The 23,572-nt window shown below is 39.0% G+C and overlaps 1 protein-coding gene and 1 long non-coding RNA gene across 7 annotated transcripts in view; one reads left to right on the top strand and one right to left on the bottom strand.

Moving 5' to 3' along the window:
• The window catches only part of CNOT4 (CCR4-NOT transcription complex subunit 4), a 139,321-nt gene extending 124,854 nt beyond the window's left edge, over positions 1–14,467 (bottom strand). Inside the window, exon 1 of one of the 6 annotated variants that reach the window (XM_082693272.1) lies at positions 13,691–14,467. The gene's annotated coding sequence lies outside the window, so the exon portion shown is untranslated. The remainder of the gene's footprint in view (positions 1–13,690) is intronic. The other 5 variants (XM_082693273.1, XM_082693274.1, XM_082693275.1 and 2 more) reach the window with 5 other exon arrangements.
• LOC309845389 lies at positions 13,804–22,983 on the top strand. The gene is made up of 4 exons (XR_014301262.1): positions 13,804–13,891; positions 14,492–14,653; positions 18,070–18,162; positions 22,213–22,983. It is a non-coding gene; the product is annotated as an uncharacterized lncRNA (long non-coding RNA).
• The last annotated feature ends 589 nt before the right edge of the window (positions 22,984–23,572 follow it).

Below are 23,572 nucleotides of genomic sequence, written 5' to 3'. Positions count from 1 at the left end.
CTGACGGGCTTCTATTCTCTTGGTGGAAGAGAAAGTAGGTCCATCAACTGAGAGTGAGTGTGAGGAAGAAGGCTGGAAGTCTGAGAAGAAAGACAAGGATATAACTAAGTCATCTGGGAGAGGGAAAAATGAATGGACTAAGGAAATAGATAATGATGCCAGACAATATTAAGGGCCACCTGAGGTTTCTTACATGAATTTAAAGTTGAGAGTGCTCATCATGGTTGTGTTCTTCAGTCACTTGTAGCCACACAGGTACAGATGTGAAGTACTCAAGAGAATCTGACTTAGGTAGAGTTGATGGTTTGCCAAGTAAGTATAAAGAAGTAAAAAAGGGGCAAAAGAGTAGAGGGCATATGAAAGGGAATGAATGTAATGATCAATCACTAGGTAATAAATGTTTAATAGGTAAGAAGAAAAAAAAGCAAAGGGGCAAAGGACAGTCTGTAGACGGGAGATCCTAATGACAGTAAAAGTTTGTTGTGTTAGGTTATTAGGTAAAATGAGCTGAAAAGATAAATGGCAGAAGGTGCTACATGAATTGAAAATCATGGAAGGGTTCAAGTTATAGGTAATAAGAAGGTGTAAGATACAACCACGAGTGAGCAAAGAGCTATAACGGTCAAGAAAAGAGAAGATGTAACCCAGAGTGCAGTAAATGATAGCAAACAAGGGTTTATGGACAACATAAGCTGTTAACAGACAAATTTCACAGAGGAAAGGTAAATGGAACGTATCCGCCCCATTTTTCAGACTCAGTGGAACAAGGCTCCCTCTTCAATTCCTATATGGAGGAAGTAAGAATGGGAAATATAGTTTCCAATCATAGTGCATGGGACTGACCCACTGACCTTTGATGATGGCATGCAAGAAAAAATGAAAAATTTAATAGCCAACATGTTAGAGGACTGCAGGGGAAGCAGTGTTTTCAGAAAAGGGGAGAGTAGAGGAAAATGTTCAGGAAAAAAAACAAGGATAGAAGAAATTTTGCTAATGATGGAGAGGAGTGAAAAGCCTAGAAATGTACGAAATCCTGTGGGGATTAAAGTACGAGACTTGTAGTGACTGACATAAAAAGGGATAAAGGACATAATGAGATTAATCCAGATACACTTCAGGCAAGTAATAGTGTCAAGGCTGCGAATGCTGGAGGGAGGAATGACATCTAAGAAGCTCCCTGTCAAAAGAAGACAACAGTCTTAGGAAGCATGCTTAGTCTCAGGGCAAATGGCTTCCCCTTCATCCCTAATAATGGCTTGCAAGAAAACTATGATGTACTTGTAAGGTTGTAGGATTTTTAAAAACTAATAAAGAGGTTAGAACATTACCTAGTAGCTAATAAGCACTCAAGGTAAGCTTTCATTACCTAATCAAATGTAAAATATAGTTATTGTAGCAAAAAAGAAATTCATCTTACATTTTCCTTCCCTCAGCTAAATGGATTTCTCAAATGACTGCCACGAAAACCACTACCAAAATGGACTTATTTCAGAAAGGAGAGGAGGTCAACTTCTACACAGTGTTCACCAATCTCAGAAAACCCTCCTCAATGGCAGAGTAACTTAATTCGGCAAGCATATATTGAGCACCTACTACTAATATACCAACTACTATTCCCAGAACCTGGGATACATCAGGGAACAAACACCCCTACCCTAATAGATGGAAATCAGCAACAAATAGTATATACAAAGAATAAATGGATTATGTGATATGTATGAGGATAAATATACAAAAAATTTAAAAATGCAAATATTGGGACGCCTGGGTAGCTCAGTTGGTTAAGCAACTGCCTTCGGCTAAGGTCATGGTCCCAGCGTCCTGGGATTGAGTCCCACATAGGGCTCCTTGCTCAGCGGGGAGCCTGCTTCTCCCTCTGCCTCTGCCTCTGCCTCTGCCTGCCATTCTGTCTGCCTGTGCTCGCTCTCTCCCCCTCTCTCTCTCTGATAAATAAATAAAATCTTTAAAAAAAAAAAAAAATGCAGGGGCGCCTGAGTGGCTCAGTGGGTTAAGCCGCTGCCTTCGGCTCAGGTCATGATCTCAGGGTCCTGGGATCAAGTCCCGCATCAGGTTCTCTGCTCAGCAGGGAGCCTGCTTCCTCCTCTCTCTCTCTGCCTGCCTCTCTGCCTACTTGTGATCTCTGTCTGTCAAATAAATAAATAAAATCTTTAAAAAAAAATGCAAATATTAAGGGAGAGGGGCCTGGGTTCTAACTGTAAAGAAATAGGGTAGGCCTGGGGCGCCTGGGTGGCTCAGTGGGTTAAGCCTCTGTCTTCGGCTCAGGTCATGATCCCAGGGTCCTGGGATCGAGCCCCGCATCGGGCTCTCTACTTGGCAAGGAGCCTGCTTCCTCCTCTCTCTCTCTCTCTGCCTGCCTCTCTGCCTACTTGTGATCTCTCTGTCAATTAAATAAATAAAATCTTTAGAAAAAAAGAAAGAAATAGGGTAGGCCTTATTGAAAAGGAGATCATTTGAGCAAAGGTCTGAAGGAGTTGAGGAAGCTATGTGGATATTTGGAAAAGTGTTCTTCAGGCAGAGAGAATAGCCAGAGCAAAGGTTCTAAGGCCTTTCCATTTAGTTCTTGACATTACTTCGCAATATTTTCCTTAATTTCTTTTTTTCTTTTTCAATGCGAACCTCCAATCCTACTCTCTACCTCAACAGTGGATGATGATAATAGCTAACTAACATTTATCAAACATTTACCAGATACCAAGCATTGTTCTAAGTGTTTTAAAAAGAGTCAATAATTTAATCCTTATCACAGATCTATGAAATACATGCTATCATGGCCTCCATGTGACAAGGGAGAGTTAGAGAGTTAGAAAGTGGCAGAGTCCTGAAGCAGGGTGTGGAGTAAGTCTTCTCTATTACGAAACAAGAACATTCAGCACAAACTGCCCCAAGTTTTCTCTTAATATATAGAATCCCTCATAGTACACATTCAAGAACTATGAAAGCTGCTATTATAATTTGTCTTCCTGCCATTTTTACAAGTTCTTTTCTCAACTGAATGGTTTTTACCTAGACTCTGCACATAAACCTTCCTCAAGCTTCCCCCCAAACTGATTTACATTCCCATGCAAGTAAAATTGCTTTTTTTTTTTTTTTTAAAGATTTTTATTTATCAGAGGGAGAGAGGGGAGAGAGCGAGCACAGGCAGACAGAATGGCAGGCAGAGGGAGAAGCAGGCTCCCTGCTGAGCAAGGAGCCCGATGTGGGACTCGATCCCAGGACGCTGGGATCATGACCTGAGCCGAAGGCAGCCGCTCAACCAACTGAGCCACCCAGGCTAAAATTGCTTTAAGATGGCTCTTGATCATCACACCACAAGCCAAAGGGCTTTCACTATTCTCAATGCCTTGAATGTCCAATCAGACTACGTCACTTTCTTTTCCTCTTAAAATAGAAGTGATACTATATTGGATTTTCCTATTCCTCATCTTTGTGACTTCTCTCTACTGAAAAATCTGTTTTCTGAAACTTAAACTTAGGCTTAAACTTAAACTTTTCCATTTTTTCTTCCGTCTTCTTTCCACCTCTCCAATTATTCCTTTAATAACACTTTTTTCACTTAGACTTCTTAACGGCAGAGTTTCCAAAAGTTTGAGTCCTCTGTGTTTCTCTCTCTGTTAACTCACAGTCTCCCTTAAGATTAATTCATCAGGTAAGTATTTATTGAGCTCTTACTATCTATGAGGCACTGTCTAAGCCATTTAAGGTAGATCCCTGAACAAAACAGACCAAAAAAAATTAAAAACCCTCTGTCCACATAAAATCAAATAATTCTATGCTACCAAGAACACTCAAAACCACCTTCCCCTAAATACTATTTTAAACACATCACTCTCCCAACTTAAAAAAAAAAAAAAAAACCTTACCATGATTGCAATGATTGCCCACTTAACAACCATATCTAAATTTCTCTGTCTCAGTTCAAAACACTCCATAGTCATTTTCTATCATACCTATCCAGTTTCATTTTCTAATACCCTCTGATTCAAAAGAACTCCAGACAAGCCAGTCTTTCGACTATTCCTTCAAACACATTTCTTGTGTTTCCAGCTTGTCAAAAAATTAAGTTTTCAAAAATGAATGTTTTCTGATTTTTTCAAATGTATAATAATGTGTAAGAATAGCAAACACTTATATACAGGGTTTACTACGTGCCAAATACTATTCCAAGCACTTTACCTATATTAACTCATTTACTCCACAGATAATCCTCACATCTCGATGCTACAAATGAGAAAGTTGAGGGCCACACAGGGTAAAGTAACTTGCCTTAGGTCTGACAAGTAATAAATGGTAGAACCAAGATTTACATTGAGGCAGTCTGGCTCCATCCTCCACTGCATACTCCCAATTATAAACAATAAATAAAAATAGGGGAGAATTCCAAGGGCTTACACAGAAAACGAGAAGCTATTAAAAACTATGTTCAACTACGAAAAATCATTTAAGTTAGTCCTTTGTTCCAACGGAAAAAATTATACCTTTTAATATCATGCTAAGTTTTTAAAAAATTGTGAATTTAGTTGTATATAAAATAAAAAAACACAATCTGTAAACACAAACACATCATGTATTATTCAGAGTTCACCAAAGCTGCAAAAAATATTAGCTAGGCATGACAAAAGAATATACGGTGACACATGACTAACAAATGTTCTTTTGTTAGCATAGCTTTATTCAAAGTATTTTACTGTCATACTTGCTTTCATCAGGATCAAAACAGATTTGAATACAAAGCAGGGAAGGTAGCTACCTTAAAAAGAGATTCCTAGCTTTACTTTTTGGAAGAAAAATTCAAATCTAGGATGTGTCCAGTATGACGGGAAAGATTTTAGTAGAAGTAAGAAATCTCAAAAAAGTACCACCAAGCATCAACTTACATAGATGTTCTTCAATCTACATTAACTCCATGGTATGGACCTTTTTAAAGGTTCCTAAGGACTCATTTGGCAAATTCATGAAGCTATTTTATAACTGAATACATAAAATTAAAAATACAAGGCAGAGGATTTTCCACAAAACAATCTTAGTACACCACTAACATAAAAGCAGATGAGGAGTATCATACCAATGTTATTCTTCTCTTTCCTGTTTCTCCTTTCCTTCTAGCAGAGAAAAGACACAATTTGTCACGTTTTGAGCTGTAGAGGGTAAAATGCACAAAGCTGGACAAAGACACTAGTTTGATATGGAAAAGGCTAAAGTCTGTGGCCTCCCCAATTCGTACTAACAGCTAACTTAGAAAAAAAGATGCTGAAGCACCTTAGGGGCACAGTCAGTTAAGTGTCCCAACTCTTGGTTTCAGCTCAGGTCATAATCTCAAGGTCACCATGTTTTTTTAAGCCCCATGTCAGGCTCTGTGCTGGCCTTGGAGCCTGCTTGGGATTCTCTCTCTCCCTTTGCCCCTTACCACCATACTCATTCTATTTCTCTAAAGTAAATAAACCTTAAAACAAAAAAACAAAAACAAAAAACCTGAGGTATGTAACCAAAGACAGCAAAGGAGCTGAACAATGCTTCAGTCAAAAATGCAGAGTCGCCATTGCAAGAATCTGAAGTCTTCTCACTTTATTTTCTGCCTCCCCTCCCCTTTCCTGAGTTTACAACACACCTATCCTGCTGGCCACCCACCGCAACCCCAAAGCCACTCACACAAAGTCAGCTTTTTCCCAAGAACTGCATGAATGAAAAAAAAGCAAACTATTAATAATTTCAGATTTGTTTAAGTTATTAAAATTGAGAGAGATTTTTTGGAGTAGGGAACCATTTTCTCCCCCCTACCACCCACTGTGACCTTTATAAACGGCTCCACACTCCAAGGGACTAAATTAAAATTTCTTGGGAAAAGAATGGATTGGCAGTTACCACTGAAGATATTCTCAAATACGAAGGTTCTCCCATACTGTGTACTTGATACTTACTTTCCTCCCACATACACTGGTGGCAATTAAGATATACAATCCTCAAGATTGTCCTGCATGAAGGGATCTCAACTCAATCTTAAATCCAAAATTAACATATTAAAACCCCTGTTAAACTCCCAAGAAAGGAAAAGCTTTCCATTCTATTGACCATATTAGAAAGCACAACAGACTGGTTAAATAAAGAAGTAAAAAGTGTCAAAAATAGTTCTGACATGCTACCAGGAGTAAGGAGATCATAGGATGGAGGGAATGTTAGAGAAAAACATACATGTCCCAATAATGTACTATGTTGCATCATCATCTGTACCCTTATCAATATTTCCTAAGTACTTAAAGGGTCCATGGCATTATGGTAGGTTATACCTTTTAGAATAACAGGGCCAAAAAAGATTGGTGAATAAAGATAAATTTAATTTTGAAGTTGTTGCAAGCACCCTCAGCTTGAGGTGTTTTCAGACTCTGTGAGAATCCTTAAGATCCACAATCGTATATACTGTCGAGAAGGACTACATGTGATATTGAAGGAAGCAGTAAGAGAATAAATGGCAACACAGAACAGAACATGGCAATACAGAACAGATTTAGAAAACTGGTCTAATGAAGAGTCAACAAAACAAGAAAAAGAACTTCCAGGGTCTCATAACTCAAGAAAAATTCCAAATAAGAATATGGCTGTTTAACCGGATCTATTTTTATTAATACCTTTGCAAAGCAGAGTATAACAAATTAAATCAAGGAACACGTTTCCATTTAATACTGTCCCAACATTCTTCTCTAGCCTGCTGACCTAAACTTAACCATCCTTAAGGGAGCCCAGAACTGACAATAGTTAGTGCCCTACTTCACCAGAATTTTCTGCCATTTCTTCAGCTCTCATCAGGTCATTATTAAACTTTACAGATATTTAATAATATATACTGGTTATAAGCTGTTCAGATAAGTTTCCTAATACTCCTTCTGAACTCATTCACATATAAGAAGCGGATGAGGCATAAATTTCTCTGTTACAAGTGAGATATGTTCCATCTCTTACTATCATATGATTTTTTTTTTCTTTCTTTCTTTTTTTGAGAGACAGAGCACCCTCAAGCACAGGTTGAGGGTGCAGAGTGAGGAAAGAATCTCAAGCAGACTCTGCACTGAGTCTGGAGCCCAACACGGGGCTCAATCCCAGGACCCTGAGATCATGACCTGAGCTAAGATTGGATGCTTAACCACCAAGCGACCCAGGCGCCCCATTACAGTCATGTAATTAAGACTGTCTTTTATTTTCCAAACTCTCATTCCCCAGTGAAAGAATATCTAAAATTATTTTAAAACACTGATAGCTTTTTTCTACAGGAATTTTGCAAGGTTGTTATATATCGAGTATCATGCATCACTTCCCTTCCAAAAGCTAGGCCTGGATAATAAATTGACGTTTACTATCAAAGATAAATTAACCACATTTCTTCAGTTTTCGATTCTCTGAAACCTTGGTGTTATTTCTAAATGTAAAGACCGAAGAGAAGATGAAATCAATTAGCAGAAATCAATCTAGAATCCTCTAGAACTTCATCACCAACTTCTCTCTATGGCTCCTTACTTCAGTGGCCTAGTCATCAAATTTTCAAATTCAACTTAACTGTCAACCCCAAAATATGATGCACCTTACTGAAAAGCAATTTTTCTTTAAAAAAAAAAAAAAAACCTTTAATATGTTATCTCCTGCCTCCTGACCAACTCTAATCGTTCCTTAGAGTTTCACTGATCAAATTCAACCTGCCACTGAATCTACCTTTCATAACCCAGCTCCATCCTAGTATACTAACTTATCTGACACCATTCCCCAAAATTAAGACTTCATTTCATGTTCCACTGAGGTCAGACTACTTACTTCCCTCTCACATCATGCTGGTCACAGCCAGTGTTTGCTCATGTATGGAACGTTCTCCTTCTGGAAAAGCTCTCCCTATGCAGATGGTATGTATTTTTTATTCAAGTCCCACCTTCTTTAAGAAGCCTCACTCCTAGAACTTCGGTCTGAAGATATCCCTACACTGACATACTGGACCCAGACTATGTATACCGCATGTTATTTGGATACCACTTTGGATAGTGCTAGTTAAATTATTATGAACATTTAACAAATTATTATGAACCTTTAATAAACTCTTAAAAGCCTGGGTCATAGCACAGAAAGTGGATCTATAAGTACTCAAACACTATTTGATAAGCAGATTAAATATTCTTGATAAAATACCAAGATATTTTATTTTATTATATCAAAAGAGTTCCAATACAAATGCAATAATGGGATGACTAGGATTTGCTTCAAAATAATCTAGGTCAAAGAGCAGAAGAATAAGAGGTAAAGTAAGTAGGGGTGTAGGTGAAATCAGACTGGTTATGAGGTGATAATCTTTGAAGCCAAGTGACAACTACAAAGAACTTGATGTCTACCTTTATACTTATTTAAAATTTTTCACAATATGCTTATTATTTTAAAAGTACCAATAATGTCTTTACTTCATTTTAAATGACAAAACCAAGATACATTATAACATTTTCTTTACTCAACAAATACCTAAGTCCCAATTCAAACTAAGAAAAAAATTTCTGGAAAGATCTAACTGGCCTGGGTGGCTCAGTCGTTAAGTGTCTGCCTTCGGCTCAGGTCATGATCCCAGGGTCCTGGGATCCAACCCCACATCAGGTTCCCTGTTCTGTGGGAAGCCTGTTCTCCCTCTCCCGGTCCCCCTGCTTGTGTTCCCTCTCTCACTGTGTCTGTCAAAAAAATAAATAAAACCATTAAAAAAAATTTTTTTTCTAAAAATACCTAATTGAACAGGGATCTTGCAGCATCTTAATTCTAAGAATTAATAAAATTAGTTTGAGGAAAATAATATTATCAAAATGGGAGAGTCTCCATCAAAAGAATAATTAATCTTACTACCAAAAGTGATACTGTTTATATTTCAAATTTTCATTCTGTTACAACATTCATAAAAAGGTCCATCCAAACCTCAGAAAAAAAATCAAGAAAAAATCATAAGCATACAAAAGGTAGGGGGAAAAAGTTGCTACAATGTTCAATAACACAAATCAGCCAGTATTATTTCAGGAAATTTACAATCTGAAGATACCTACTGCCCAACATGGAATGAATTAGTAGGTTCTTAAATAATCAGAAAAATTAGCACTTCTTCTTTATTCCAAAGACTGAAAAACATGCTTAAGAAATTTCAGATATTTGGCTTAATGACAATGTATCTGTTTGTTGCTGCTAAGGAATGCTCCAGGCCTGATATTTCAGTCTATAGCTACTTTTCAAATTTCAATCAGTATTTTCCCTACAACATCATTCATTAACTTCTTCCAAAAGCAGAAATGCAACACCAGCTACCTTTCAATGTTGGCATTTTATACTAATTACACTGCTCATTTTGCCTTGACTGTTTTCCCAGACTGGTTTTAGGAATAAAAAAATATGATTACTTTGGTTTTCCCGCCCTACACTGTCTCTAAACACTCAAGAGGTAATTAGCTGCCATAACCAAGAAAACTATTTGTTTCTGAAATGGTATCTCACAGACACATATACAAATAGCAAGGTTTATCTTCATAGCAATATATCATCTCATCACCCAATGCAATTAAAAGTTTAAAACAGGACAACACTTGTATAAACAGAGTTTAGTAAGAATGAAACCTTCCTCACAAATACATTTCTTAGGAGAAAAACTCATCCTCAAACTCCCTTGTACTTATACTATCTTGAAAATTAACTTTTTCTAGCAAGTTAAAGTAATTATCATTTTTTTGGTAGCATCTAAGTTCTCCCTTCTCATGGGAGAAAAGAAAAACCTGCTAAAACGCTAATCCAAAGGCCAAATTGTGTTGAAATTTTCTCTTCCATAAACTAATTTCTGACTAAAAAGTAAAAAAATAATACCATGAAAAAGAAATGTGACAAAATCCACTGAATTATATTACTATGCTTAAAAAAGTTAACATTTACCACACACTCTTTTCTAATAAAGACCACATAATAACAAGATTAAAAGCAATTTGGAAAGAAGTTCTTTCAGAAAACCACTAAATATGTGATTAAAAAGTCCCACTTATCTTCTTTCCTTGCAGCACTACATGATTAAGTAAATTATGCCATCTTTATAATTTGTCTAATCTCAACTTCCAAGAAAAAAAATATTTATAATCTTTAGAATACCAGGGATACTGACATATTGACACATTTATATAAAAGGATGGGCATTTGCAGATTTTTCCTAGTATCTCTGAAGTACATAAAATTCTTTAAATCTCAGAATGTATTAAGTTTTATCCAATACATGCTATTCCAGTGGGATAAAAACCATTTACAAGTTCTACTTAGATTAAGAAATCCTTTGAGAAAATTATGTGGTACATTCTAGTTATACTATTTCTAGAACATGAAAAATCTCTATAACCTATTTCCCTACTGTTTTTCTTTGGAACCAAATGGGCTAAATGTATCTTCCTTCACAAAAAGTCAAGACAGTATTACACTTAATGTCGGAAAGCTAAATTTTCATTAGGGGCTGAAGTTTTCACAAATTAAAACTTTCTATTTCACTTGAATGGTCTATAAAAATAATAACATGAGTTGAAATAGATTCAACTGAGTATTATTTGCAAGTACAAGACACACGTGCACACACACAATAAAATGAAGAGCATAGTTTCACCTTAAAACCAGGCATAGGGTAGGAAAGGGAAGCCTACTAAAATCATACTGCTTACATTGAGAAAATGTTTTCTTCATTCTCTTAAGCCACTTAAAATCATTTTTAAAATAAAATTCCCCTAATGAAAGAAGTTAATCCTTAAGCAACACTCTCCTTTACAAAGCAATGAGTTGAAAGTTACTGCTAGTAAAGTTGACAATACAAAATTTATCTTTTCCTGCATTCTGTCATTTGATTATAATTGTCTCATCCTAATAAAATTAAAGAATTGCCTATGTAATTTTACGGAAACCAATTTTATATAATAAGTTAAAGTAATTCATGTTCAAAAACCTTGCAATAGAATTCACGTATTCATCTAAAGAATTCAACTACTGAACCTGACAAAGTATTCCAAACTATCAAAAAAAAAGAAACAAAATCCACAGAAGTACAAAGTTGCAATGTTCCTGAAGCTACATCTAAAAACTTAAACCATACAAACATATTCTGAAATTACAGCTTTCGATTTCCTATCAAAACGTCAAAAAATTTTAAATACCTCTTTCAAATGTACTAAAGATCCCAAATGAATTCATTTTGACTTCCAAGTGCAGAAACTAAGAATCTGATGACTGCAGGAGGAAAGTATGGTGTGAAGAAAAATCACTTGAGAATATATTTAGCTAGCTAAAGTATCTTTACAAAACAAAAATCATTTACACTCCTCTGCCAGACAAACAGTCCTCTCCTAGAACACACTGCTTACAAATCAGCCAAGTATGACCGCCAAGGATTTCTTAAACCTGTGTGTTGATACTACTTACAGGTACTAAGTGGAAAGCTCCTCCAATAGTGATGAAAAAAGAAAATGATATATACTGTTACTTAGAGTTGAAGATCAATTGTTTTAAACACGTTTCTACTAATAAACTAAATATAAGTAATTTTTTAAAGAAAAACCTCAAGTTATAACACAGGGCAAGGCTTACTATATAAATTGCTTATAATTCTGAGTAGGGATTTATTTAGTTTCCCCAAATTGGGGTGTAAGTAGCTAAAAGAAGAAGGAAGTTTTATAAACAGCTTTTCTAACCTTGGTTTACATTTGATAAAGCAGACCATTTATCACAAACAGAATGTCAAATGAGGATTCCTCAGGTATTATAAGTAAAATTTATAAAAATCTCAATACAGCAATGTGCAAAAGTGATTAAAAGGGTAACTGTATGTATTTGTATTTTGAGGTTTTACTTTTGCAAATAAGAATTATACTGATGCATGAGACTGCTACTGTGACTTTTAACATTTTTACATATAACAGTGTCTTATTTATGTTTAAACTTAAAATGCTGAAATGTATGTATCTGATCTACATAATCCTGTTTGCTTTTCTGATAATTCTTTATTTCACAGTGGTGTGATTACAGGCTCATTATACCATTAGTCAGGGCATTTCAATTTTGCTTTCATCAAAAAATGGACATCATCAGCCACCCCTTGCTCCTAGTTTTCTGCTTTTTAATGTAGATAATAATAACAGTAAGTGCCAACAAATGCATATAAGAGCACAGCTTTGTCATTTCTTTTCCCAGCCCCCTTCTTTTCTGTGGAAAAAAAAAATGGGGATTTACTTTTGGGGGAAAAAAATTCAATTTTTCTTTTGCATACATACCTAATGAGTTTTCGAGAAAAACAATTTATTCAGATACCTACCATTCTAGAAATGTTAAAAGAGAACTTCCCAAATCCAAAAATACTAAGTCTGATATTGGCTGGAAAGGAAATTTCCATCCAAACCATAAATTATTTCATCAATTAAGCCAACCCTCAATCATCAATTTTCAATACGGAAAAGATCTGAAACCCACATATAACCAGCAGATAATCAAAATCTCTTTATTTTCTTGTGGAGTTCACAGATTAATTTGGTTGTATGCCAGATTTATCTTATTTTGAAATGCCAAGGATAATATTTGTTGGTATAATCAGAGTTCTCATTAAGTGTCCCGGGGAAAGGTAATTCAGTGGAATGCTTAGTAGCAGGGAGAAGCGGGTCAAAAATAGAAGGGAAGGAAAACACATACACACACACACACACACACACACACACACACACACAACCCACGTCCCAACACAGCGAATAATCCACAAATAGATCAACTGAAAGCCAAAAGAAAACGCTCCTCTCCCGAGTAGCCCGAATAAATGATCTTCACTCATGACGTTTAACAGTATCCTACCTCACTCAATTCACTTCCCAACTTGACTTTTCAGGGGCCACCACGGGGCATCCCTTTTTTTTTTCCCCCCTCTGGAAGTGTATGTTGAAAGACTCTGTATGGAAAAGAGGGAATGAACGGGATATTCCCAAGAAAGCTGTGAAACAGGTGGGTAAGAACGAGCAGCAGCATGATCTAGGTACTTAAGGGGCAGCTTTCAAATGACAGATGTGGTTAAAGGAACGGCTGCAAATCGGAAGCGCTCGTGTGGCAGATAGAGTAGGGGCTGATTGCAAGCGCAAGAGGGGGGCCAAGGCTAACTCCAGAGTGGTAGCAGTGGAGCAAAACACAAACAGCAGGACGAGTGGGCAATGAGGAGTGGGACTGATGAGCAGCAGCAACTCGGGTCAGAGTGGAAGTGATGGCTTTGGTCCTGGGAGACGGGGGCTGCTGGGACAAGGACGTCAGGGAGGGGAGAGAGGGCTGGGAAAACAAGGGAGTACTGAGACCCAAGATTTCTGCCCCTACAGAATCGCAGGGGAGAGAGCTGGAGACGAGAATCCGCTTCGGCTCCCCAATTGAGGAAATTTTCGAAGGAGTCGGTGCTCGCCGCCGCGCCGCCTTCTGCCCCGCTCCCTTTTCCTGGTGGTAACTGCTGTGGCGTAGAGGGGAGAGGGAGGAAGAGGAGGAGGAGGAGGAAGACCAAGAAGGAGGAGGGTGAAGATGAGGCGGGGGGTGGGGAGAAAGGGGGGTGCGGCCTGCACAGTCCCAGCGAAGCCTCCGCTCTCTCGTAGCCGGTCAGCCCCGGGTTTCCCCTAAGCCCAGCCCCGCATAGACTCACCCGCCTGCCTTGCCTCGCTTTTCCCTTAGCCGACTCCACGCGCTGCCGCGTCCTCACAAGAGACCACTGAACGAGTGTCGGGGAAAAAACTCTTCAGAACCGGGCCTGATTGCTTCAGCGAGTCCGACCTTTACGGCTGAGAGACAGACTCTCAGCTTTCGGTGGGTTCCACAGCCAGACGGGCCACCATCTTACATTAGGGTAAGACTCCTCCGGCCTCCGGTGCGCAGGCGCACGCCGATCCGGCTGGGAGGGGCGGGGGAGGGGCGGGAGGAGAGGCGGGCGGTCGCTCCCGCAGCACCCTGGGAGTTATAGTCCGCGGAGGATAACCGCCCAGCTGCAAGCCGGGAGTTGAAGTTCTTGCTCGGAGGGCGGACCGGGTCACCCGCCTCACGTGGCAGCTAGATTACTGCCTTTCTTCGTGTTTTGCTTCGTTCTGTGGCCGCGTGTGAAGCTCCGCTGTCATTTCGTCGGCGGTCTCCGTTGGCTGCTCCGTGTCCTCGGTGTTTGCTCGGGAATGGGTTCCCAGAACTCGGGCGAGCTTAACCAATTTGGGGGGAGCTGGGAATGGCTCCTCTGTGCTCCGCCCACCATAGGTAGCAAAAGGGGCGGGGTAGAGGCAGGTTGCCGGTAGGAGGAGCGCGGGATTTGATCTAGGGTGAGAATTTGATTCTGAATTGGCGTCTGGGACAAGTGAGCCCTAAGTCCTTTCTCGTGATTGCACATTTCGGAGCCACCACCCTGGAGCCCCTCCTCATCGTGAATCTCCAGTGAAGAAGTATCCCGCATGATCCTGTACAGATGCACAAAAGAACGAAAGACCCGTGCACTTAGTAAAACTGGTTTCTGACGGTACAAATTTGAGATTACGTGGACTTCGCTGCAGATTAGTTCGGTGTTGTACCTGTACAGCTCTGCGCATGCAGTTCACAAACCACCACACATCAGCACATCCTAAAGAAGGTAAGAAGGTACTCGCAATCTGTACGAGAGCCGAGGCATCCTCAATCACAAAAATCAAGTTCCTGGTGACTCCCGCTTGTCTCTTAGAACTCTGGTGAAAGAGGCGCTCGAAGCACTCAGTTTTGATTATTGCGTGTATTCTGCACCCATTCATACGGTAAGTATTCACTGAGCTCCTCCTGTGTGCCTGTCGTGTTCTATACACGGGAAGAGAGAGGGTGGTGAGTAAAACACAAAATTCCCTGTTTGTATTCTAAGAATGCCTGTACCTATTCTACCTGTCTTAGGGTGAAGGAAAAGGGATAGGAGGCAATCAGTGTTTAAAATATATGATTAAAATGCGTAGTATATCATAACAGATGAAAATCTAAAACAGAGAATGGGAATAAGAGGAGAGGTTGCAGTTTTAAAATCTGCGAGCCTAATCTCATAGTGAGAAGCCTTTGTTTCTTTTGTTTGTTTGTTTTTGTTTTTAATACATTGGTTCTTTATGTTTCAGTTTCATCACTATCAAGCCTAGAGGCAACACTTACTTGGTGAAAATTTAAAACGTAGGATAAACTCACAGCTATAAATTTGAAATTTTAGAATCACGAAATTATTATCTAGCAGGGAAACCTGAGAAATCATTTGGACTCACCTTTATGTAACCCTCTAAAAGCATTCAGTGTAGGGACGCCTGGATGACTCAGTTGGTTAAGTGTCTGACTTCCAGGGGCGCCTGGGTGGCTCAGTCTTTAAGCGTCTGCCTTTGGCTCAGGTCATGATCCCAGAGTCCTGGGATCCAGAACCACATTGGTCTCTCTGCTGTGCGGAATCCTGCTTCTCCCTCTCCCACACCCCCTGCTTGTATTCCCAATCTCACTCTTTCTTTCTGTCAAAAAAAATAAATAAAATCTTAAAAAAAAAAAAAAAAAGTATCTGACTTCCGACTCAGGTCATGATCACAGGGTCCTGGGATCAAGTCCCACATTGGGCTTCTAGATCTGCGGGGAGCCTGCTTCTCCCTCTGCCTACCACTCCCCTGCCTGTGTGTGTGTGTGTGTGTGTGTACACACGCGCGCGTGCATGCGCGCGCGCTCACCCCCTCTCTGATAAATAAAAGCTTTAAAAAATAAATAAATAAAAACATTCAGTGTAGGAGACCATTCTTAAGTGTGTGTTTATTTTTTATATTACTAGTTTTATAGTGGGACATAAGCGAAGTAATGAAAAGAACAAAATAAAAGGAATCCTTTCCATTATTAAAGATGAGAACCCATTGCATGAAAAACTAAAAGGGATCTTAGTCCTCATCTATTTAATCCGATGTTTCACAACCTTGTTTTAACCCAACACACCTTTTTTAAATGACAAATACTTTCATAATGTCTCGTTTATTAGCCTAAAATGAAATTCATAGATAATATAACCTGCATATATGCATGGTTTTGGTTTAAATCAAATATAAAAATAAAAAGTACAAAGAAAGTAATTTATAACGCAGTGATTTCTGTTCCATTATAAATGCTCAGGCATAACCATTCTAGAAAACATAAGTCATAAATCAAGTGGCTACCCTTATGTGTAAAATCCCTATGAATGTGAAAGCTACAGTCGACACAGGTATGGTGTTTCAACCACCTCTGGTGGACAACACTAATCCTCAGTGTCCACTGTAGATAAATTTCTAAAATGTTCACTTTTAGAATTATGTAAAAATAAAAAACAGCTCTGTGTTCATATGTAAAAATAGGACAGATTTTAGGTACAGATAGTTATACACAGGTTTTTCATCTACACTGGGGCCTTTCAAAGTCATGAGGGACACAAAATAATTTTTCATTGAGGAACGTTTTGCTAGAGTCTCTGTTCCCAGGCTCTGCTCTCTAAAGGCCAATAATACCTGCTAGAGTATCCAACACTAGGGGGCAATACCACACCTGCTGAGGGTCGTTCACTCCTGGAGCCCTAACAGCGAAGGAATGCCATTTCCTAGGTCACTAACTATTTAGTACCCTCTAATGCCAGTGCTCCTTTTACTGCTTTGTATTACCAAGTTTTCATATATATGTATGTATACATGCATATCATTTCACTTAGATTCTCATACCATTTTAAAAGTTAATTTACATTAAATTCTATTACCTGACTTTCAGGGTGCCTGAGTGGCTCAGTCAGTTGAGTGTCTGCCTTTATCTTGGGTGATGATCCCAGGGTCCTGGGATGGAGCCCCACATCGGGCTCCTTGCTCAGTGGGGAGCCTGCTTCTCCCTCTCCCTCTGCCCTTCCCCATCCACTCATGCTCTGTCTCTCACTTTCCTTCTCTCTCAAATAAATAAATAAAATCTTTCAAAAAATAAAATAAAAAAGAGAAAAGGAAAGAACTCTATATTGGCCTGAAAGAATGTCCATGATATATTGTTTGGTAAAGAATGAGTAAGCTGTAATGAATACTGTTATGCTGAAAATAAATATATTAATTAAAAAAAAAAAAGAATGAGTAAGCTGGGACACCTGGGTGGCTCAATCACTTAAGCCTCCAACTCGATCTCAGCTCAGGTCATGATCTCAGGGTCATGGAATCAGAGCCCTGTGTTCAGGGCTCTGGGCAGGCCTGGAGAAGCCTTTATCCCCCTCCCCAACCACTGCTCGTGTGCATGCATGTACTCTGGCTCTCTCTCTCTAAAATAAATCTTTAAAAAAATAAGTCAATTACAATTTATATAATGTATATATATAATGTTATATAATGTAATTCATTTTTTAGAAATAAAAAAGTATCCAAAAATATGTGAATACATTTTCATCCAGCACAGAAAAAGAATGGGAAGATATGTACACATCAAATATTTGCTGTGTGGTTGGTTACCTTGAGGAATTGCAACTGGAAAGAGGTGGGGGTAGAATACAACATTTTCTTTATAAATTGCTATATTCCTTGATTGTTACACACACACACACACACACACATATATATGAATTATTTTTAAGCATTTTTTTAAAAATAGAAGAACACTCCACTATGTGGAGAATGGATAGGAGAAAAGCAGGAATGAAAATAGAGCAAGTAATTTAAAGAACATTTTCATTATCAAGGTGGTGGTTCTGGTTGGGGTGACAATGAAGTTAGCAAGACCTCCTTTGTGGGTGTTTGGGCGGTGCAGTTCGACTCTTGGTTTCAGCTCAGGTCTGATCTTGGGATTGTGTGATTGAGCCCACTGGGCTCTGTGCTCTCACTCAGCTGACACACCCCCCCCCGGCTTGTGCGCACGTGTGCGTGAGCTTGCGCTCTCTCTTCCTCTCTCTCTCTCTTGCATAAATAAATAAATGCATGTTTGGAGGAGGGGAGATATCTTTGGCCTTGGTGATGAACTGGGTAAGGGAAGTGTGCTTATAAATGGCTCTTGGATTTTCTGACCTAAATGGCCTTGCAGATGGTGACTCCTTTGATAAGAACGGTGAATATCCAAACAGCATCTGGAGAGAATGAAAACAACTTAATTGGAGGAACTACAGGATTGCAGGAAGTAAGGATTGCATGTTTGAAATTAGAGAACTTGAAAATGATGGCAATTGTATTTTGTTCAGCTTAGTGATTTTTCTCTAACAGAGGTTATGTACTTGGGTTTTACCACAGCAGCCGTGGATAGATGGGCTTATCTAGGCTGAAGAGAATGCAAACAGGGAAGGGTTAATGGACAACCAGCACTATGGGCTGTTTCCAATTTTGTCAACCTTCATAAATTATTAATATATGGATATTTTAAATAAATAAAATTTCCAAGTTACTCTTGGGGTATAGTCTCAAATGTAAACCTACTGGGCTAAAGGAAATGATCAGTTTTATGACCCTTGTCATGGCTAGGTTGCTTTAATATTAATGGATATCAATACCACTTTGTTTGGGGGGCCTTTTTTTCCAAAAACCCATTTACTCTGAGTTTTATCTTTCCTCCTTCATTTTAATTATTTAGTGAATAGTGGAGTGCTAAATATTGAGTGTTGGTCGGGAGGAAAGCACTAAACACCTCAAAGATGTTGGGCTTAAAAAGGGAAGACAGAAAACAATAAATGAAGTTAATAGCAAAAAAAAAAAAAAAACTCTACTTCTGTGTTGGCAAAGTATTAGGAAAGACAAAGAACAGAGTAATGGAACTATCAGGAGGAGATTTACTTTAGATTGGAAAGCCTCTCTAAAGAGAGAACTTAATCTAAAATTAAAAGGTTTAGAAAGGATCACCCATTTAAAAAATGGCCTGTGCCAGGCCAGGAGGCAGGAATGAGTTAGCATGTCCAGAAATGGAAAGTTAGCCTGCGAGGCTACGGCATTTCAGAGACAGAGTGGTAGAAGATGAGGTTAGGGAAGAAAGCAAAAATCCAGATTATCTGGGGTTCTACATGGAATTTGGACTCCATTCTAAGTAGAATAAGAGACATTTGAACAGTTTGGAGCAGAGGAGTAATGTAAATCAATTTATCTTTTCAAATATTAGAGTGGCTACCCTGTAGAGAATGCATCAAAGATAAGTCGCAAATGTGTAAGTGGAGAGACCAGTTAGGATGTTAATACAGAAGTACAGCCTGGAGGGACGCCTGGGTGGCTCAGTTGGTTGGACGACTGCCTTTGGCTCAGGTCATGATCCTGGAGTCCCGGGATCGAGTCCTGCATCGGGCTCCCAGCTCCATGGGGAGTCTGCTTCTCTCTCTGACCTTCTCCTCATTCATGCTCTCTCTCACTGTCTCTCTCTCAAGTAAAAAAAAAAAAAAAAAAAAAAATCTTAAAAAAAAAAAAAAAAAGAAGTACAGCCTGGAGATGATAAATGACTTAGACTAGGGCAGGGCTGGGGCTAGGGTCAGGCGAGGGAAGTCTTCACCCTGGGCACAACATTCAAGCAAGCACCAAAACATGTAGGAACCAAGGTAAATAATATTTTGAGATAACATTTTTAAAAATCAAAATTAATGCAAAAAACTCCACAACAAGCAAAATGTTAAAATCAAAAGTAGAAGATCCAACCCTAAATTTAGAAAACGCTGCCTCACTTCTTTCCCCCTAACCCTAACCCTGGTTCCAATGAAATTTTATTTACCAAAATAGGTAGCTGGCCCACAGGCTATAGTTTGCTGGCTTAATTTTTTTTTTTAATCATTCATTTAAGAGGAAATACAAATGGCTTATTGATATATTACCCTACAACCAAACAGTTCCACTCCTGGGCAGGAGCGGTATATGTACAAATGAGTGTGTATAAATCTGACACCTGTATGCCAGGAGACTCAAAGGCAACATTAGTTTCAGTAGCAAAAGCCCTAGAAACAACCCAAACGTCAATCAAAGTGGAATGCATAAAAGTAGTTTAATATGGTGTAAATCTATACAGAAAAAAAAAAAGAAAGAAAAAGAAAAAAAAGAACTATAGCTACACATTTCAATTTCAGAGAATGATATTCTCTCTTTTTTTAAAAAATATTTTATTAATTTATTGGACAGAGATCACAAGTAGGAAGAGAGGAAGGCAGAGAAAGATGTGGAGGAGGGAAGCAGGCTCCCCGCTGAGCAGAGAGCCTGATGCGAGGCTCCATCCCAGAACCCTGGGATCATGACCTGAGCCAAAGGCAGAGGCTTTAACCCACTGAGCCACCCAGTACCCCTATCTCCCCCCCCTCTCTCACTTTTTGAAATTTTATTGATTTATTTGACAGTGAGAGAGAGAGAGCACAAACAGGGGGAAGCAGCATAAGGAGAAGGAGAAGCAGGCTTCCCAATGAGCAGGGAGTCTGACTCAGGGCTCTATCCCAGGACCCTGGGATCTGCCCTGAGTGGAAGGCAGATGCCCAAACAACTGAACCATTAGGCACCCCTGATTTTCTTTTTAAATGGGCTCCATGCCTACTGTGGGGCTTGAACTCATAACCCTGAGATTAACAGTCACATACTTTCCTGACTGAGCCAGCCAGGTGCCCCTCAAAGAATGATTTTCAAAAGAAAATATAGGGCAAAGGAAGAAAGTCACAGAGGAATACATATAACAGTTAACAATGTGATACATTTTAAACAGAGTGCAAAAATAGGCAGAACTAAATAATATTGCCCAGTGATACATAGAGTTAAAATTACAAAGAAAAACAAGGAAACATTTTACACAAAATTCATCACTCAGTTATCTCTATGGGGACAAAAAGACCATGATCTGGGAAGGTAATGCAGAGAACTTGGTGTGGTGTGTTTCTTGATGGATCCTGTAGGCACACTGGTGTTCATTTAAGTATTATTTTTAAGAGATGCAAATACATTTTGTACTTCTTTGTGTGATATGTTTCACAATGAAAGCAATTATATTATTCAAGGACATACTTATCAAAGAATTGAATTAGTAGTCAGGTTTCCCGTCCTAAAAGACACTAATATTTTGTAGACATGAATATTTTGCATTCATTCAAGATATAGATAATATCTCTCTTATTCAACTTTCCTTATTCAACTTTTAAACTTATGGAGATAAATACAGTATAATTTACCAAATCCATGGATTAAAATAGAAAGTACATATGATCATTCTAATAGATGCAGAAAAAGCTTTCAGTAAAAGTCAATGCTCAATGATTAAAATTTACATTTTTGCAAACTAGGAATAAAAGGGAACTTCCTTAATCCACTAGAAACCTAGAGCAAAAATTACACTTAATGGGGGAATTTCAAAAGCATTTTCTTTAAAACATGACAAGAACATTCACTATTACCATAGTAATAATGGAGGGTGTAGCCGATGTAAAAAGACATAAAAAGGAAACAAGAACAACAACTAGGAAGAAAGAAAAAAACTCTCATTATATATAGATAGTATGATTGTCAATGGAGAAATTCCAGAGAATATATGAACAAACAATGAAAACCAAAGAAATTTCAGCAAGGTTGTTGGTTTCATCATCACCCTACAAAAATCAATAGCAGTTATATACATATCAGCAATTACAATCAGAAACAATTTAAAAATGCACAAGACAAAAAATAGTAAAATTTGTTAAGTTTGGGGAATGGGTTTTTTAACCCCGTGGGATTTCTGGCTTTCCATAATAGCATGAAAGATGATTCTGACCAGCCTTTCCTTGCACACATACCACGTAGTGTTGGATAGTGTACATGCAAAATAAATTGGGTGGGGAGAACACACTAGAGATGCAACAAAGCATCATTCCTCATTATCCGACATAGACATATGCTGAATTTAAGCCTGGCATAGACTGGTATACCCTTACAAAAAAAGGAGGGGGGAAAGGGTGGCCCCAGGACCACACGCCTGTGATGTGGTAAGTATATACAGAGAATGGGATCAGGAGACATCTAGGCAATTATGTATAACAAGAACCTCTTGGTTGGGAAATGACTGTCAGCAAAGAAAAGCTTCTGGAGCTCAGGTTCTGATAATGGCCCTTTTTTGTGTTGCGATAATGCCGATCTGGGGAGCCAGCTTCTTGCTAGTCGACTTGCATGATCAGCTATTGCCACAAAAATGCTGTGTAACAAATGACCCCAGAAATGCAGTGTCTTAAAAGAATTATCATTTGTTTTCTCTCAGGCAGCTGCAGGTCAGCCTGAAGTTCAGCGTATCTAAACTGGGCTTATCGGAGTGGCTCTGCTTCAAGCTGCAGATCCAGCTGGGGTTGTCTCCTCTGTGGGTTCAGCTCAGGATTGCTTTCATTCATGTTCATTCTGGGGCCCAGGCAGAAGGGTGGCAGCTTCCTGAGCAAAGTTCTTCTGAGGATACTGCAGAGATGCCGGGGGGCCGGCCCAAATACGCAAGCACATGGAAAGGACCTCCTTTTACAACTTGGTCAACATCTCAGTAGTCAAAGCAAATCACATGACCAAGTTCCAATCAAAAGAACCAGGAGGTAGAGTCCTCTCATGGAGGTTGAGTGGAGTGAATACTTGCTGAACCATCCTCCAATTTACTGTGATACTGAAAGAGGGACCATCTAGAATTCTCTCTCTTCACTCTACGCTCTACTTTCTGGTTCTTGGGGGCTCTTTAATAGAAATCATTTTTTTCCTCTCACTAAAGACCATGAAAAAGAATCTTGATAGGGGCACCTGGGCGCCAAACGACAGGGCTCACTTGGCTAAGCATCTGCCTTCAGCTCAGGTCATGATCCCTGGGGATATCATGTCATGAACAAGTCCCACACTGATCTCATGCTCTCTCTCACAATTTCTCTCTCTCAAATAAATAAATAAAATCTTCATTTTATTTTAAAGATTTTTTTTTATTTATTTGTCAGAGAGAGAGAAAACAGGAGTGACAGGCAGAGAGAGAGAAGCAGGCTCCCTGTTGATCAAGGAGCCTGATGCTGGCTTTGATCCCTGGACTCCAGGATCATGACCTGAGTGGAAGGCAGATGTTTAACCAACAGAGCCACCCAAGCATCCCTAAATAAAAATCTTTAAAAAAAAAAAAAAAAAAAAAAGAGGGTGCCTGGGTGGCTTAGTGGGTTAAAGCCTCTGCTTTTGGCTCAGGTCATGATCCCGGGGTCCTGGGATCGAGCCCCACATCGGGCTCTCTGCTCAGCAGGGAGCCTGATTATCTCTCTTGCTCTCTCTCTCTCTGCCTGCCTCTCTGCTTACTTGTGGTCTCTGTCTGTCAAGTAAATAAATAAAATCTTAAAAAAAAAAAAAAAAGAATTTGGATAAATGCCAGAGTGTTTACTAAAAAGCACTGAAGTCCTGATAATATAGTGGGCTTTGACCTGGGAAGGAGTTGGAGCTTAAACTCCTTTGAGTTGAGACCATTTCTGTCCAAGGGGCCTTTGCTTATGCAAAAGAAAAATAATTTTATTTTTTTAAAGGTTTTATGTATTTGACAAAGATCACAAGTAGGCCGAGAGGCAGGCAGAGAGAGAGGAAAGGAAGCAGGCTCCCTGCTGGGCAGAGAATCCAAT

This window comes from Mustela nivalis, assembly GCF_964662115.1.
Source record: "Mustela nivalis genome assembly, chromosome: 12".
Taxonomy (NCBI): domain Eukaryota; kingdom Metazoa; phylum Chordata; class Mammalia; order Carnivora; family Mustelidae; genus Mustela; species Mustela nivalis.
This window is presented reverse-complemented; position numbering and strand designations above follow the sequence as displayed.